At 43.5% G+C, this 16,503-nt stretch overlaps 1 protein-coding gene across 8 annotated transcripts in view; it reads right to left on the bottom strand.

The window, feature by feature from the left end:
- Plekhg1 (pleckstrin homology and RhoGEF domain containing G1) overlaps positions 1-16,503 on the bottom strand; it is a 227,265-nt gene that overhangs the window by 105,365 nt on the left and 105,397 nt on the right. The window lies entirely within an intron of this gene.

Raw genomic sequence — 16,503 nt, 5'->3', positions numbered from 1 at the left:
AAAAAAAAAAAAAAAAAAGAATCTGTACAGTTTCAGAGGAGCCACCATTTTCAGGCCCCTGTGGAAGAGGCAACCCCTGTTTGCTAGCTTCCCCCTCTCCTTGCCAACCCAGCTCCCTGGGGTGTGTACTAGGCTGAGAGGAAGACTCTGTGGCCAGCTGTTTCCAACAGCAGAGGTTAGCTAGGCATCAGCTCACAGGGGAGACGCAAGCAAGCGAGCCGCTTGAAACAAATGTAAGTCAGTGCAAGATCCCATTCCGCCCCTTTGACCTTACTAATACCACCTCCAGGCATCACGGGGCGGAGGAAGCGGAGACCTGTACCCCCAGACTACAAACGACACAGGGTTGTTGTAGTTTGATGCATGGCCTATGAGCAAATGGAGAGGGATGGTTGGAGCATATGTTCATTTGATCTTGACCGTGAAAACAATCCCTCTCAGGCAAAATGTGTACCTGGTCAGAAACAGCACAGATCCCGGAAAAGCACTCCCTCAGGAGGAAACGCATGTGGCTCCAGGCTTTGTGAGATTTTGTTTTAAACTAAAGGCAATGAGGATCACAGGTCAGAGCATGTGATCACAACAATCAGAACTGCCCATAAGTTACCATGGTGAAAGCAGAGCAGCTGTAAATAGCAAGGGCTTGAGGATCCATCTCTTGGCTTTAACAGCCTCGCCCCTCACTGGCCTTCACTTAGAGGCAGCCACTAAGCCTCAGGCTTCACACTGGAGGCTGCTCCTGGACATCAATTTCCCCTGCTTGGGAGCTCTTGACAAGCAGGATGGGACAAGCCTCAGATCCAATAATGACAAGTGCAGTGAGTGGCAGAGAGCCGGCTGTGTGGTAGGCTGTAGATAGGAGCCAGCTGTGTGGAAGGCTGTAGATAGGAGCCGGCTGTGTGGTAGGCTGTAGATAGGAGCCGGCTGTGTGGTAGGCTGTAGATAGGAGCCGGCTGTGTGGTACGCTGTAGATAGGAGCCAGCTGTGTGGAAGGCTGTAGATAGGAGCCGGCTGTGTGGAAGGCTGTAGATAGGAGCCGGCTGTGTGGAAGGCTGTAGATAGGAGCCGGCTGTGTGGTAGGCTGTAGATAGGAGCCGGCTGTGTGGTAGGCTGTAGATAGAATGGATCAAGGCTGTGTGGAAGGCTGTAGATAGGAGCCGGCTGTGTGGAAGGCTGTAGATAGGAGCCGGCTGTGTGGAAGGCTGTAGATAGAAGCCGGCTGTGTGGTAGGCTGTAGATAGAATGGATCAAGGCTGTATACAATTGCTCTTTTTCTAGCTCATCTCTCTCCCATGTTCTCAATCTGTCCTTCAAGCAATATTGAAAGAGAGAGAGAAATTTACTCTGGACAGTAAAATCCAGTTCTTTTAGGCTGCCTTCACGCATGTTTCCCGTTGCAACCTCAGAGAGTAAACTCACAGGGCTGGGCTCATCTTTCATCTTAGAGTTAATGACTTGGGATCCAAGCTGAGAGAGTCAAAGCTGCTGAAAGTTTCAGGGAGCCCTAGCTCTTGCCTAATTCCAGTTCCCACAGGGGCTCATGAAGTAACTTGTTTACACTAACAGAACAAAGGAAGGGGGAGAGAGCTCTCCCTGTTCCAAGACAGGTCGTTCTTAATTAGGTCCCAAAAACAAGTGTAGCCAAATTTACTGTGGTTCATCTTAAACAAAACCCCATCAGATCCTTTGCAAATATAAGAGAAAAAGAAAGGGGAGGGAGACCGCATATAGACAGTAACCTTTGTTGAGGTGGTGGAAGCAGCCAACTCGTTTATTTCTCCCTTGGATGTTATCTCTACATTTTTTTTGTTGTTGTTAAGGAATATGGTTTGGGGGTGTGACAATACAAAATGGACAAAATAAGTCCACACAATGGCAATCTTTATGTGCTGGACACAGTTGCACACCAACCCCAGCTTTCTAGGGTAGAAAGCTGTCCCTAGGGGTGGATACCTTGTGTTCTTTCCTTCCAGGCGTCCAGGCAGGTTTGGCTAATTGGAAGCATCAGTAGTACGAAGCAAGAAGAGAGGGGAGCAGGGGCATATCTTCCACCTTGTTTGTGGATCTAGAGTCTGATGTTCAGCTGTGACTACATCTGGGCAGTTCCTCTCTGGGGCTGGCTCCCTGTACCTGATGCTGTTCTCTGGTTCCTCAAGGGTTCCAGTGTGTTGTCTAGGGTCAGAAGCAAAGGCAGCCTGCTGTACCATCTCTGGCCAGGTTCCCTTAGCCACACCTTCTTCTTTAAGGAGGAAGTCCCCATTAAACCCTCCTAGCGAAGCCGGGCAGTGGCAGCACATGCCTTTAATTCCAGCACTTGGGAGGCAGAGGCAGGCGAATCTCTGAGTTCGAGGCCAGCCTGGTCTACAGGGTGAGTTCCAGGACAGCCAGGACTACACAGAGAAACCCTGTCTCAAAAAACAAAAAACAAAACAAAAACAACCCTCCCAGCGAGGGGTGTGAGTCCAGTGTCATACAGTTGCTGGGATGACACACGCTTGTTCTGGAGTCTTTGGTCTGAAAGGCCAAAGGCAGTCTGTGTTCACAGGCTTCTTCAGAATATCACCCACGGGTTTTTACTCCGGGGTCTAATGCCAAATGGCAATATTTCTGACTTATGAGTCTAGTTAATAAAATACATGCTAATTATCACAGATGTATTTCATGTTTGTACCTACCGATATGTCTACTCACCGATACTTATTGAGTTGTTACTATGAGCTGAGTATTAGCTCAGGCACCAAGGTGCAGGTGAGGGTAAAAGGAGTAAGAATCTTGCTTTCCTGCAGCTTATCGTCTAGCAGAACACAGATGGCCAGACAGACAAACTAAATCCTTTGATTATGTCCTATCAGTATGAGGGAAGTACTGTTGAGGTATTCAAACACAATTCCTCATCTGGTTTGGATGGCCACTTTACACCTCACTGCTTGGATCCTGCTGTGTTCCAGGCACTCAATCCCTGCAATCCCTGCACAGGTTACTCTCTCACACTTGGAGAGAGTTCTAAGTTGGTGTTTTTTTTTAACTTTCTTTTTTTTTTTTTTGCTTTATCATATTGAAAAACTGTGTGTGTGGGTGTGGGGGGTGGGGGGAGACACACCAGTGCCATGGTAAATACGCAGAGATCAGATAGTAACCTTCGGGAGAGAATTCTTTCTTTCTACCTTCTTGGTAGCAGGGATTGAACTCATCCTATAAGGCTTGGGAGCAAGAGCCTTTATCTGCAAAGCCACTCAGGCCCTTTTGTGTACGTTCGTGTGCCACTGTATGTGTGTGCATGCACACATGTTCACGTGTGCGTGTGTGTGAGCGGATTGAGTCAGAGGTGAGTTTTGACTGTGTCCTTCTCTTGAGATCCACCTTATTTTTCTCAGTCAGGTTCTCTTACTCAAGCTGGAGCTCACTGATTCAGCAAGAAAATTCGATGGAAGTTTCTGTCTCCATCTTCCCGGTGTTAGGATTATGACCGCCACATGCTGGCTTTTTACCAGACGCTGAACATCCAAACTCAAATCTTCATGCTTGTGCAGCAAGCCCTTTATTGACTAAGCTATTTTCCCAGTCTTCAGCTGTAGTATTTATTCTCACCTTGGGGTGATGCCCACCCACCACAACAGGAAAACACAAAAACCATCCTGTCTTTCCCCATGTGATTCCTTAGTTGCTAGAGATGTACTCTCAGGGTTCTATGCATATTTACTTCTTGATACGAATATTTACTAAAGCTATCCTGGAGGCAGGCTTTCATAGTAAGGGGCAAGAAGAACACTTGTACCTTTTGGCTCTGGGGAGCCTGGGGTCTTATCTCTGCATCCTTCAGTGGCCACCTTCTCCCCATGCCTTAGGTCTCTGGTTTACCATTGCTTCCACTATAGGATTTTCGAATTGCCTCAGTCCTCAGGCTAACTTACTACTGTAAAATACTGAAGATACCACATTTAAAGCCCATCTAGGTAATAGATACTCCATCCTCTGCCAACCTAGAGTTCCGCTAGGGAGCTAGATTCAGGACTGTCATCTGAGCAGGTGACCTCATGAGAATCACATCTGGTGAAAGAGGCTCAGGGGGTCACAGAAACAAGGAAGAAGGAGTGAGGTTTGTTGGTAGCAATGTGGAGGGACTTTCCTAAGGAAGAAATGTGTGAATTGGCATCTGAAATCTGAGAAGAAGCAGGTAAGAGGAACGAGGTAGGGAGAAAAAGCTCATCTCATCTGTCAAGTACGCTTTACTTCCTGTAGGTACAGAGTGCTCATACAGCCGGTGATCACCCAAGCTCTTTTTGTTCCCTTGTGTGTAAATACCACAGAGTTACACAGCATAATTAAAAGCAATGCTTATTCTAACAGTTCCTCTTTTAGGAATTGTCCTTCTCTAGGCTGAAGTGATCCTATTTTTTAATCTCTCTCTCTCTCTCTCTCTCTCTCTCTCTCTCTTTCTCTTTCCCCCTCCTTCCCCTCCCCCTCTCACTCTGTGTGTGTGTGTGTGTGTGTGTGTGTGTGTTCTCCTATTCTAAACACTGAGCAGAGCTGCACAGGCAGAGACTGTTATTGTCTGGCCACTTGGATGGAGTCTTTTCATAAATATAAACCGCACCTCAAATTTCCCTACCCACCACTTTCACAGTAAAATGAACATCATTGATCTAAAAGAAGGAGTCACAAAGGAATGTGCTGATAGACAGGAAGTTGGTGAGTCTATTCAGTTTGTCTTAAAGCTTCTGGGGGCCTTATAAAGTGACCATGTGTATCCAGTTAGCCACCCATGCTATAGAACCTGAAGCCAGAGATAATTACTCAGTTGTTAATATGGCTTTGAAAGGAACACTGACTTAAGGGTCTAAATGAATTAGTCATAGCAATATGGTGAGACCCAGTGAATTGAGCCACTCCAACAGTAAAGAGGAGTCAAGCTCCTCCCATTACTCCCAGTTATCACCTTATTGGTTTAGGAATACAAAACATCCCCAAAGCTAAACTTATTTTGCATAATCATCATCATTTATTGCGCATGGAAAGAGGCATGGGAAGGAGCCAAGATCAGGGGTTGGGATATGTGGGATCCCAGCCCTCCTGGACACATGGTCATCCTGGCTGAGTGACTGCCATGTCATTGATCTAGATTCTACCTCAACTACTAAGATGAGAGATCTGGAGTTTCTTGCGGATTGATGTCTATACGAAGGTGAGGGCAGGCACAAGATAAGGTGAGAGCCTGTGATTGGGCAGTGGAAAAGGAAGGCAGGCAGAGATTTTTTAGAGCCAGGAGAGAGAGGACAGAGAAGAGAAGGAAGATGGAGGAAGAGAAAGATGATCCAGATTCCGTGTGGCTTTAAATAGCCACAGGTTGCTATGACTATCTTATAAGGGATGGATAATTACAGGACAATTTGTCTTATCTAGGTGGGCAGTTTATATCAATATCAATTGTCTCTGAGTTCATTGTGTTGGTGTTTTTTAGGGTGACAATTTACTGATATAAACCTGTCTTATAAATTACAAGGCTCTAGAGTTTTGATTTTATTGGGTTACTGGGAGTTGGGACCACTGACCACAGTGGGTAGACTGCTGGGAATGTGAGATAATCTGCTTTAAGAAAACCGCAAGATGGGCAGTTAGCTACATGGGGCTAGCCATGGAGGCAGCGAGGTTTCCTGGGCCAGACAGTACCCTGCATTAGCTTGGGAAAATGCCTTTTTAAAATATTTCCCACAACCGTTTTTGGTCTTCAAAAACACATTTCCGAAGGTATGAATCAAAGATTCCACAATCCCAGGTGATGCAATGACATCATGACCTACTTGATAGCGTCACAGACCATCTACCTTCAGGCTTTAAGATAACTTTAGCCTCTTAAAAGTGGTCCCACCAACATGGGTAACCATGGGCTGATACATGAATCGGGGACATGCAGACTTTGTATACAGAGACTGGCTTAAAAGTCCCATGATTCCTTACCTAGCAGGAAGTGGAAATCCTAATTTAACTCTTAGCAAGGGGAAAACTCCTCCCAAAGCTTCAGAATCAGCTGACAGTCTGCTACGCCTGCCTCTCAGGTCATGCTTTGGCTTCTGTAGCCATTATCCCACTGCCTACAGAACTGCATTCTGAAAACCAAATAACAAAGTAGATTTGCAAAAAAAGGCTCATTTCATCACAGGGGTATTGTCATCATTTGTGGCTACATCCCAACTAAGTACCTGCTGTAATAGATCCCTGGGACAGCAGGGACAGAGACTGGAGAGATGGCCCAGTGAGTGTAGGAGCATTTAATGCTCTACTAGATGACAAGGGCTGGGCTCCCACACCAGGTAGCTTACAACTACTTGTAACTCCACATCCAGGGAATCCAATGTTCTCATCGGGCTGCCACAGGCACCTAGATACATGTAACATCCACTGCATACCCCCTGCCCCTAAAAAAATCTTAAGAAATGAAGTTGAATCAACTATACAACTGCAAACCTTATGCTCATAAGCCTCAGAGAGCTGAGACATGAGGCCGGCTTGGGCTACCATAGCTCTGTTTCAAAAGTAAATCAAAACAAATGTAGGGAGTGGAGGAAGCCTGGGGCTAGTGCACCTTCTTGAGTGAATGTGTCTTATTGACATGGGCAGAGCCACATCAAGGACCCCAGTGCCTAAGACTCATGGGAAAATGGCAAAGCCTTTCCTGGGCTAGGTTCAGGGGATTGCAAAGCCTTCACTCCTTGTGGGGGTATACATGTTGTTAGTGGGTGTAGAGAATGTCCACATCTCCCCCTCGGTGTTTAAACACTCTGAGAACTGCTTCCTATGGAGACTGTTCCTAAGGAGGTTAGCGAAACCGGCTTCCTTGTTCAAGTGTATATCATGACCCCGCTTCCTTGTTTATCTGTATGCAATAACTCCGCCTCCTTGTTCAGCCATACAGAACAACCCTGCCTCCCTGTTCAACTGCATGTAATAAACATGGCGAGTTTGCGTGGGACTGAGAGCCCATTCCACCCAGTCCTAGCTCTTCATGGCCTTGCCTCCCCTGTCTGGTCTATCCTTGGAGCTGTGTTAGATGCAGCTCAAAATCCAGAACTGTCACACTCAGAAGATAGAGCGTGGTGCTGTATGAGGGAGTCCGTACTCCTGTCCCATCAGTCTCGATTGAACAAAGATAAGGTGTCTTTGAGACCGGACACTGTAGTGGCTCCCGCTCTACAACTGGTTTTGTAGTTGATTCACTGACTGGCTTACAGAGGGCCTAGCTAAAATGTCCCCTGGAAAGAAAATTCTGTCAATCTTTAAAGATGGTACTCTGGTTTTTATTTTAGGTGTGTATAATAGATTCTATGTGGGAGTCTGGGTCCGGTAAAGCGGCCAAGGAGTTCGTCTGGTAACAGTGAAATAGCCTGAGAGAATCAGGGAGAAGAAGGCAGCATTGTAGAGACTATGACAGGCGGGGGGAATTTGGTTTTGTTGCTCTTCTGAAAAATAAGCCAAGATCCACTGGTTGTAAGTGCCAGAATCGGCACATTATATTCCTGTCTCACCAGTCTCTTGTCCCTTTTGAAAAACCATAGGCAGAGTAGAGACTTAGAAATGGAGATTTTTAATCCCATCAAAACAAACAGGGTTGCACAACTGGGCTTTTTGGGCAAGGAGAAAGGAGGCCTGAGAGGCCTGGAAGAACATTTGCCAGTTTGGTCTCCACTCACTTCAGAGGGTGTCTGGAGGCACCAGTCCACCATCAGCATTTTTTCCTAGAAAGGAGAAAAGTCTTGACCTGTTCCCTATACCCGTGTTTATATCTTTCTGAACTCTGAAGATAAAAATCCGAATACACTGAGGCCTCACGAGGGGATTCTGAGACATAGAGCCCTTTCTGATATGTGATATCTTCCCTCAGGAGCTCAGGGGGAGGACAGGAGGGGGATAGAAAAACAAACCCGACCACTTTCCCCTAATGCTGGTGTGAAAGAAAAAAAGCAGAGATCTAAGTACTTGCTTCTCTGGGCTTCCGGGAATCAAACCGGTCCAACTTCAGACTATTTACTGCGCATGCATTTTCTTTCCCCAATCCCAAGGTTTAAAAAGAGTCCATGGGGCTCCGGCTCATCTCCGCTGGGGAGCCCTGGTACCTCCTCCTTACACAGTAAGGCAAAAGTAGAATAACTTGTAGCCCCACTCAGAGTGCAGGAGCTTGGGCTGTTTGTTGCCAGGCCTTCTGCGCATGCTCCCTCTTCAGATGCCTAGGGGAAACCCAGTGGCCAAGAAAAAGGTACAGGCTGGTGAGTTCTTTGTATCTTCCACATGGATAAATATCACCATGACTTTGTTTCCTCTGAAGATGAGCTATAATCACCACTTATAATCTGTGAAAATGGGCACTCCGATGATGTACCCTCAAAATGGACCTTGCGTTCTATTCTATTGTAGACATTTAGATTTTAACCTATTTAGACATTTTATTACATCAGTTATTGTAAATGGTACCGTGGACCAAATGCTTGATGAATGCAATTGCCAATGACACACACACACACACACACACACACACACACACACACACACACACTCCTACTAGCCTTTCTTCCAGGTATGATCTAACCCTCAATGGACTGAATCATTGCTGCCAAAGCTCTAACACCCAAGGAAGTAATTAAAATTAAATGATGTCACATTTAGGGTGGGGGCCCTAATCCAACAGGAAGGACTGCTGTTCTCACAAGAAGTTAGCTGGCTCAGTGGGTCAAGTGATTCCCTTGTGAGCCTAAGAACCAGAGTTGGATCCACAGAACCTTGTGAAAGGACAGGGAGTCTTCACTCAGGCCTGTAGGCTCAGCGCAGAGGAGGCAGAGGCAGCAGCTGCCAGGGGACTGTTGGCCTGCCAGTCTAGCCGCTTACTTGCAAATTCCAGGCCACTGAGAGGTCTCATCTCAGATGGGTGGGGGAAGTCAGATCCCCCTGGAACTGGAGTTACAGATAGGTGTGAGCCACCTGGTGGGTGCTAGGAATGGAATCTGGGTCCTTAGTAAGAGCAAGAGATAATCTTAACCACTGCTAAGCCAATTCTCCAAGCCCTTAAGATGTATTAACATGAGTCACAAACGCATGTGAAAAAGCTGTAAACGATGTCATTTCCATCTCTAAAGTTTCAGAATGTTTTAGGGAAAGGCACCTTTGCGACAGCTGGCTAGGAGTGCTCCCTAAGTGCTCAGCCTCTACTCTGTGCTCTGTAAGCTGACTCCTCACCACCTTCTTTAGGCAGGGCAAGCAGTGCTTTTAATTAACAAGAGCTCAGTGCATAGCAACTTTAGGTGATTAACAGATCCTGACTATGGCTCTCTCTCCCCCAACTCTACCCGGATCCTCCCCCACCTTCCCGTCATCCAAATCCACATCTTTTCTTACTCCCTCTCATCAAAAGACAAACAAAAATCTATTAAAAAGGAGTTGGAGGAAGGGGGAAGGAGGAGATAAAAATAAACAAACCTGAATAGTATAAAACAAAACCAAACACACACACACACAAGCACAAGAAACACATTCAGCACAGACACAGACACACACACACTAGAAGACAGAAATCTCATAAAACCACAAAATTAGAAACCATAGTATATAAGCAAAAGACCTGCAGAGCAAGGAAAAATGAAAGAACTTGAACAAAGGCAGTGGGATTTCAGAGTTTGTCTTCTCAGTTACTATGTGACACTGTCAGGCATGTAATTTGTATCACAGATGGGTAGATTTTGAGAGCTTGAGAAGGTAAGGCTGTGGGGGAGGGGGATGTCTTAGAATAATGAACTTTCTTTCTTTCTTTTTTTTTTCTAATGATTTACTTTATGTATATGAATGCTCTATGCATGCCAGAAGAGAGCATCAGATCTTAGTATGGATGGTTGTGAGCCACCAAGTGATTGCTGGGAACTGAACTCAGGACCTCTCAAAAAAAGCAGACAGTGCTCTTAACCTCTGAGCCATCTCACCAGCCCTAGAATGAACCTTCTTTCTATCAATGTTTCATTTTATAAAGGAAACTAAAGTCTGGCAAAAGGATCATCTTGGATCATCTGGCCCCCAGTTTTACCCTGAGCTGGCGTCAGACACTCCTGAAAGACTTGGCTTAATGGACAGTCACAGTCCAGAGCCTGCAATTCCAAGGGACTGGGCTGGGGACTCCAGAACTGCTAACAAATTTTCAGAAGGCTGATGTGCCTATAGTCCTAAGAGTGTACTTTGAGATTCAACTTAGTCAGTGGGATCATTCAGATAGATGGTGAATGGAACCTATGCTCATGGGAAGGAGATAGGTAAGCCGAAAACACCTTCAAGAGCCAGCTTATTTCAGTGTAGGTACCTCTCCCAGGATAAGATACATGGGACATCTCCTGGTTGGCTGTCCCATGACCCACTCTAACACTGGCCCTTTACAAGACCCTCTGGATCTTCTCCAGCACATGGCCTACATGAGACAATAAAAACCTGCTCACTGTCAAGGATAAATATTATTCTCACTGTGAGCTATTTATCAAAACTTGTGATCTAAAATTTGGCTCTATCAATGCCAAACATAAGAGTTAGCAGAGCTAGCAGGGGCCGTGGAGAGATGCCAGTATCCATCCCCAGAAGGGGAGGAAAATTAGACAGTTTCAAAGTTTTCATTTATTTACATTATAAATCAAAAGATTTTTTTTTTTTTTTTTTGCTTATTTGGATAGCTGTGAAGGCTCATTGCCTTCATTAAGATCCTTAATAAAATACTAAAAACAGGGACACTTTGATTATTAATAGATGCTTTTAATATTATTCTTAATATTTTTATTTCTAACATTTTAAAGTACCAAATATTTGATGTTAATATTTTCTATTCAATTAATATATACTTTAATTAAACATTCAGGTTTGATACATTTAACCTTGTTTAGTTTTCATTGGCCTTAAGGAATGATCTGAGGCTTCAGTGACTTATTGAGTAGAAGACATATTTGCTGAGCCTGGCACAAATGAAGTGCTGACAGAATGTCACCAGGGCTGGGGTATTTTCATGGGTGAATTGGAAGGAGCCAAATGGTATGAATCAAGTTGGGTAGAGAAACATCATAACTTCAAACGTCTCCGTCCATGGGGGTGAATGGATTTAGAAACAGTAGCATCCCAGGATACTTATGGAGTACCTACATTTACCAGGTAGTTACCCGATATACAGAAGCCTCCAGGGACTGAATACATGCTAGTCATTTTGCATTGACTCCCAATACCTCTTCTTGAATATCCACCAGGCACCAAAGTCCTCAGGTTCTAGACAATAGTTTTGGATTAGTATCTTTTATTTTAAATAAGGATAAACCAGAGAACCCTCTCTGACTCCACACGAAACCAACCCAATACTATACAAAGGATCTCCTACACCATGTACTAAGCTTCTCTAAGCACAACAGCATACAGAGCTAACATACGATGACAGACATTGGTAACAATCCAGATCATAGGGCACATCCATGTTCTACTGGCTTGGATGCCAGTTGCGCTTTGGTTGTGAGTAATGACAAGAACATGGAACAGGTAAAAGGCAGCATTACCACCCTCTTATCTGATATTACTTTGAACTGTACCATTGTACCAGCTACAGGAAAAAGATTGCCCCAAATACACTGATTTTGGAGGGGCAGGGGAAGAGACTGATCTTGATAATAATGATAATAATAATAATCAAATAAATTTGTTTTCAAGACACCTCTAGGAACGGGGGTGATTAGTGAAACCATTTCACATTTTCAAAGAACTGAACCCAAGATTTGACATATGGATCAGAATTCACCTGCTCCCATCCCCAATCTTACACAATTGTCAGGGAAGATCAAATTAAGGGGCTTTAGAACTTTGAATATTGTCTGACTTCAGGTGGCATTTTCAGGTGCTTGTATGTTATTACACTCCATCAAGTAATCCTTAGCAATTACCATTACTATATTTACATACATATTTTCTCAACCAATTTGCTAAAATTATATGAGACATGCTTCCTGGAGCATACTTGTACATGCGTGTGTGTGTGTATGTGTGCATGTGTGTGTATGTGTGTGTGCATGTGTGTATATACAAGTGTTCTTTTGTGTATGTATGTTTGCGGATCTCTGTGTGTGTGTGTGTATATGTATATATATATATGAGAATAATAAAACTAGATATTTTAATGAGCTGGAATAAGTAGGATTTTATTGTATGTCTTATTTTCATAATATATAGTCAACTTAAAGAGTCAAATCATTAATATACTAATGATTTTTTTAATGGACATCATTGACATAATATGAACAAAGTTGATAGCTTTGATGATAAGGCCACTCATAACTGAGCTCCAGTTTCTCTAAGAACTAAAAAAGAATCTATATGAGAATTTGATTTTGAAACAGGAAGGATTATTAGAAACAATTTATAGATTAAAAATGGATATAATAATAAAATTTCAACTACTGAAACTTACGGAATTCCATTTGATGTATTGTCAACATTTAGTCTTTACTTAGGACATTATATTAAAGAGAAAAGAAAACCAGAACAAAGCTTCAAGTGTTCATAAGGAGCAGACCCCTAAGAGTCTATTATAAAATGGTCTAGGATTACACTCCTAAGCAGACACTTAGCAGATCAAAAATGTGGGGACATTTTTGATCCTTCTTATAAGAAAGCTGCCCTGGTATTAGAAAACAAAACATGGCTCCGTTCCTTTACACTCTAGGGGACTGTCTGCATCCTCTCCCTCCAGTGAAGCTGGCCAGGGTAAACACATGTCTCAATAGGTGGAGAAGCCAACCTCCTCTCCAGCTGTATACAGAGCTCACAGCCCTGCTGGGGCCACTTGGATTCTCAATGAGCAAGCACAACTTTCATGAAAGGACTCCCCATCTCAGGGCCAGCCCCAGGAGAGAGTCTGAAATAGAAATTTACCCTGGGCTATAGTGTGGCCCCTCCCCAAATCCCAGGGACCAAAGTCACAGCACAACCCATTTAAGTGTCCTCTGACTTACCCTCACTCTCTGTCCCTGCTCATATCTTTCTCCTTAAGGTCAAATGTCCTATGCTAGGCCACCCCACAAAGATTCCCAGGAAACTGAAAAAACTATAATAACCTACCCATGGCTAATGAACAGGAGAACAGCAATCTCATGTCCAAGGTCAACAAACTTTCAATTGCTTACAACAGACCATGCTAGTCTATGGACACTAAGAACTGAAATTTTACCACTAGATTCATTTTTGGTTTTTACGGTCAGGAATTTACAAATTCTCTATATTGGTTTGTACTCTTTTAAGAAAGAAGAATGTTACTAGTACTGTGGGAGGGAATGGGGGAAAGTGTATGAACACATGGAACTCATGTGGGTGTCAGAGGACAGTTTTGTGGAGTTGCTTTTCTCTTCTTACCCCAAGTGAGTTCCAGAGATTGAACTCAAGATGGCAGGTCGTATGGCAGGTGCCTACATACACTGACCTTTCTCTCTGGCCCATGGTCTCTATTTTTCAGAATCAAATAATCACGTGTTCTATTTTAGTGCTTGGAGAAATTTGAACTTGTTAAAAAATATTCACATATTTAAAAAAATACTTCTCATAGGGACATGCTTACAACCTTTTCATTCAACCTTTAGCCAAAGGCAGCACATTCTCATCTTTCCCCCATACATATGTGTGTGAGTATGAATGTATGTATATTCATATATATCTGTGTGTATAGATGTATATGCATATATGTGTGTATGTACAGTATACATGCACATATGCATATATATGTGTGTGTATAGCATTTCAGACATATATATATTTAGACACAGAAAATATATAAATATATAAAGCAAGCAATATAATTAAAACCAAGAAACTTTTTATTGGTCATAGCATAATTTTTCATACTTTCTTGGTGATACAAGACTTTTCTTGAATGCATAATATGTAAATAACCTCTTCATAATAGCGTTTTGGTCTCAGAGGACTCAGCTTCATTCATACACAGAAACTCTGGGACGTTTCCCTCTTCCTAGATAAACATCTATGGCCTGATTTGAGGAATTTGCAAAACTCTGCTCATGACTCACTTACTCATTCCTCAACTTTTAAGAGGCAACCAGTGTACGTGACACGGAGGCGTTCTTGGTCAAACAAAACAGCCACAAAGCCAGGCTAATGGGACTGAGGGAAAGGCCACCACTGACTCCAGTGCTACCAACCTCCTAAGGCAGAAAGTGTGGGCACATTCACGAGCATGCAATTAGATGGTCAAAGGGTTTATGACATCGTTACAAGTGTCTCAAGGGTATCCTATGGCTTCGAATTAAAAATGGAAGATTTTATTCCAGAGCTGGCAGCCTGCTCTCTGACCCCGACTCAGGGTTTTGGGGACAGAGACAATGATGCCAGCCAGGAACACTCACTCCACTCCTCCCTGTTTGTGGCATTGGTGTCTGATCCTTGATTTCACTAAAAATTTCTGCTAGACATCTTAGGACTTTCAAACTGTCAAAGAAGTGATTTAAAGGATACAGACGTTAAACATCTTCGTAGAAGGAAGGCATGTTCCAGCATACTGACTGGAGTGCTCCTACACTGCAAGCCTCTCCTACAGCCAGGACAGCGGGCAGTATTTTAGGCTCACAGGAGGTTTTGTACTCACAGCAGAACTAACACAGAAAAGGACCCCTGCTGACTTGCTGTGAACACAATTATGGATAAAGATAAATCTACATTTTAAGGCCACCTATTCTAAATTTGTATTATCTTCATAATTCTCCCTCTTGTTTCCTAGTAAAGAAACATACTTAATCTCCTAATAAGGATTTATACATTATATTTCCTCTATTCGAGGCAGGCATATTTTATTCTGATAAAATTGCAACAACTAGATCTTTCTATCTTCATGACAGAAACTTTAGTTTCAGACCTCTGGAAAACGATACTAAAGAACATTTGGGAGCTGGAGTTGCGTGGGCACCAACGCAAGCAGCTGATACACGGAGGCTCATTCCGTCCTCAGAAGAAAGTCTTCATTGTGAAGATGAGCAATTCAAAGCTCAGCACACTATGTAACAAGTCCAAGGTTACACAACCTTGAGCAGAGAGGATCCAGCACATCATCGGAATCTGCCTCCTTTCATGTGAGTGTTCTAACTCATCATCCTGTATCTGAAAGTGTCAGGGAAACCATACCAACGCTTTCTCTATGAGGAAGAAATACCTTTAGCCCTAGGAGCTCCTAGTCTGAAGGACTAAGATATATCTCCAGTAAATTCTCAATGTATTCTATATCCTTATCTGAAATGCAAATCAACTCTTGGTCATTTGGTATTTGAAATCTTTTCAGAAGTTTCCAGAACCATCAAATATGGAAAAGTAGGTTTGTAAAAGCTAAATTCAAGGTCCAGAAGCATAGAGCACTGAATAATCATTTTGTAAAGAAAACAGAAGTCAGGGATGATTTTCCAGTAAGAGAGATACTGTCCTTTGGAATAGAAGCTTTTCATGGAATGCGAGCCAAAGGCAGATAAACTTAAAACCTAACAACAACTACTACCATGGTTCACATGGAAATGAGAGCACAGGGGAGACCAACAGGCCTGTGCATCTTCCTAATTCTTTTAAAAGCCATTGTCGGTTTTTAAAATGTCAGCGCAGGGATGGTAAAATACCCCTGGCCTTAGAATTCCAGAGGAGCTGCTTATGCTTAGCATTGTAAACTCTGTTTATAGAGATTTCACCAGCACACAAGCAGAAGGACTAGGGGCTTCCGGTGAAGTTCAGTGGTAGAGTTCCTGCCTAGCATGGGAAAGGCTCTGGATTGATCCCCAGATCTGGAGGAAATAATAAATAAATAGTAATTTACAAGGGCAAGGCGGCTCCAGTTGCTAGGAACTACCAAGAAAAACGCCTACAGGATAGAGGCTGACGTGCCACAGTAGCAGCTCATCAGGACCCACATGGGCTGAGTACTTCCTGTGCAGTCATAACCATTCCGAGCTTTCCCTTTTACATGAGCTCATTTTAATTTTCATAGGCATCCCCAAAGGCAGGTGCTACTATCATCCCTATTTTGTATTTGAGAAAGATGAGATACTAGACAGGAAGTAACTTTTTGTTGTTGTTGTTGTTTTGTTTTGTTTTTGAGACAAGGTCTTACTATGTTGCCCTAGCTTTTCTAGAACTAGGTCTGTGGACTAATCTAACTCCAAACTCAAGAAGATGTCTCTGCCTCTCCCTCCTGAGTTCTGGGATTAAAGACATGCACTACCATGCCTGACCTAGGAAGAACCTTCTATGGTTAGTAAGTAGTAACACTGGTATTTGAACTCTGATGGTTCAACTCTTAAACCTCAGAGTGCTCTGTGGAGAACTACAGTAGAGCCCTGCATGCAAGGAGAGGTACTGTCCGCACTGGACTTCACCAGGGATGCCTATAAAACAGGAATTTCTGCGGCATACATTTGGCAGAGGATCCTTCAAAGTTAATGTTCTCAGTCTAGAAAAAGATTCAAAACCCAT

Source organism: Mastomys coucha, unplaced genomic scaffold, assembly GCF_008632895.1.
Source record: "Mastomys coucha isolate ucsf_1 unplaced genomic scaffold, UCSF_Mcou_1 pScaffold5, whole genome shotgun sequence".
NCBI classification, from domain to species: Eukaryota; Metazoa; Chordata; class Mammalia; order Rodentia; family Muridae; genus Mastomys; species Mastomys coucha.
This window is presented reverse-complemented; position numbering and strand designations above follow the sequence as displayed.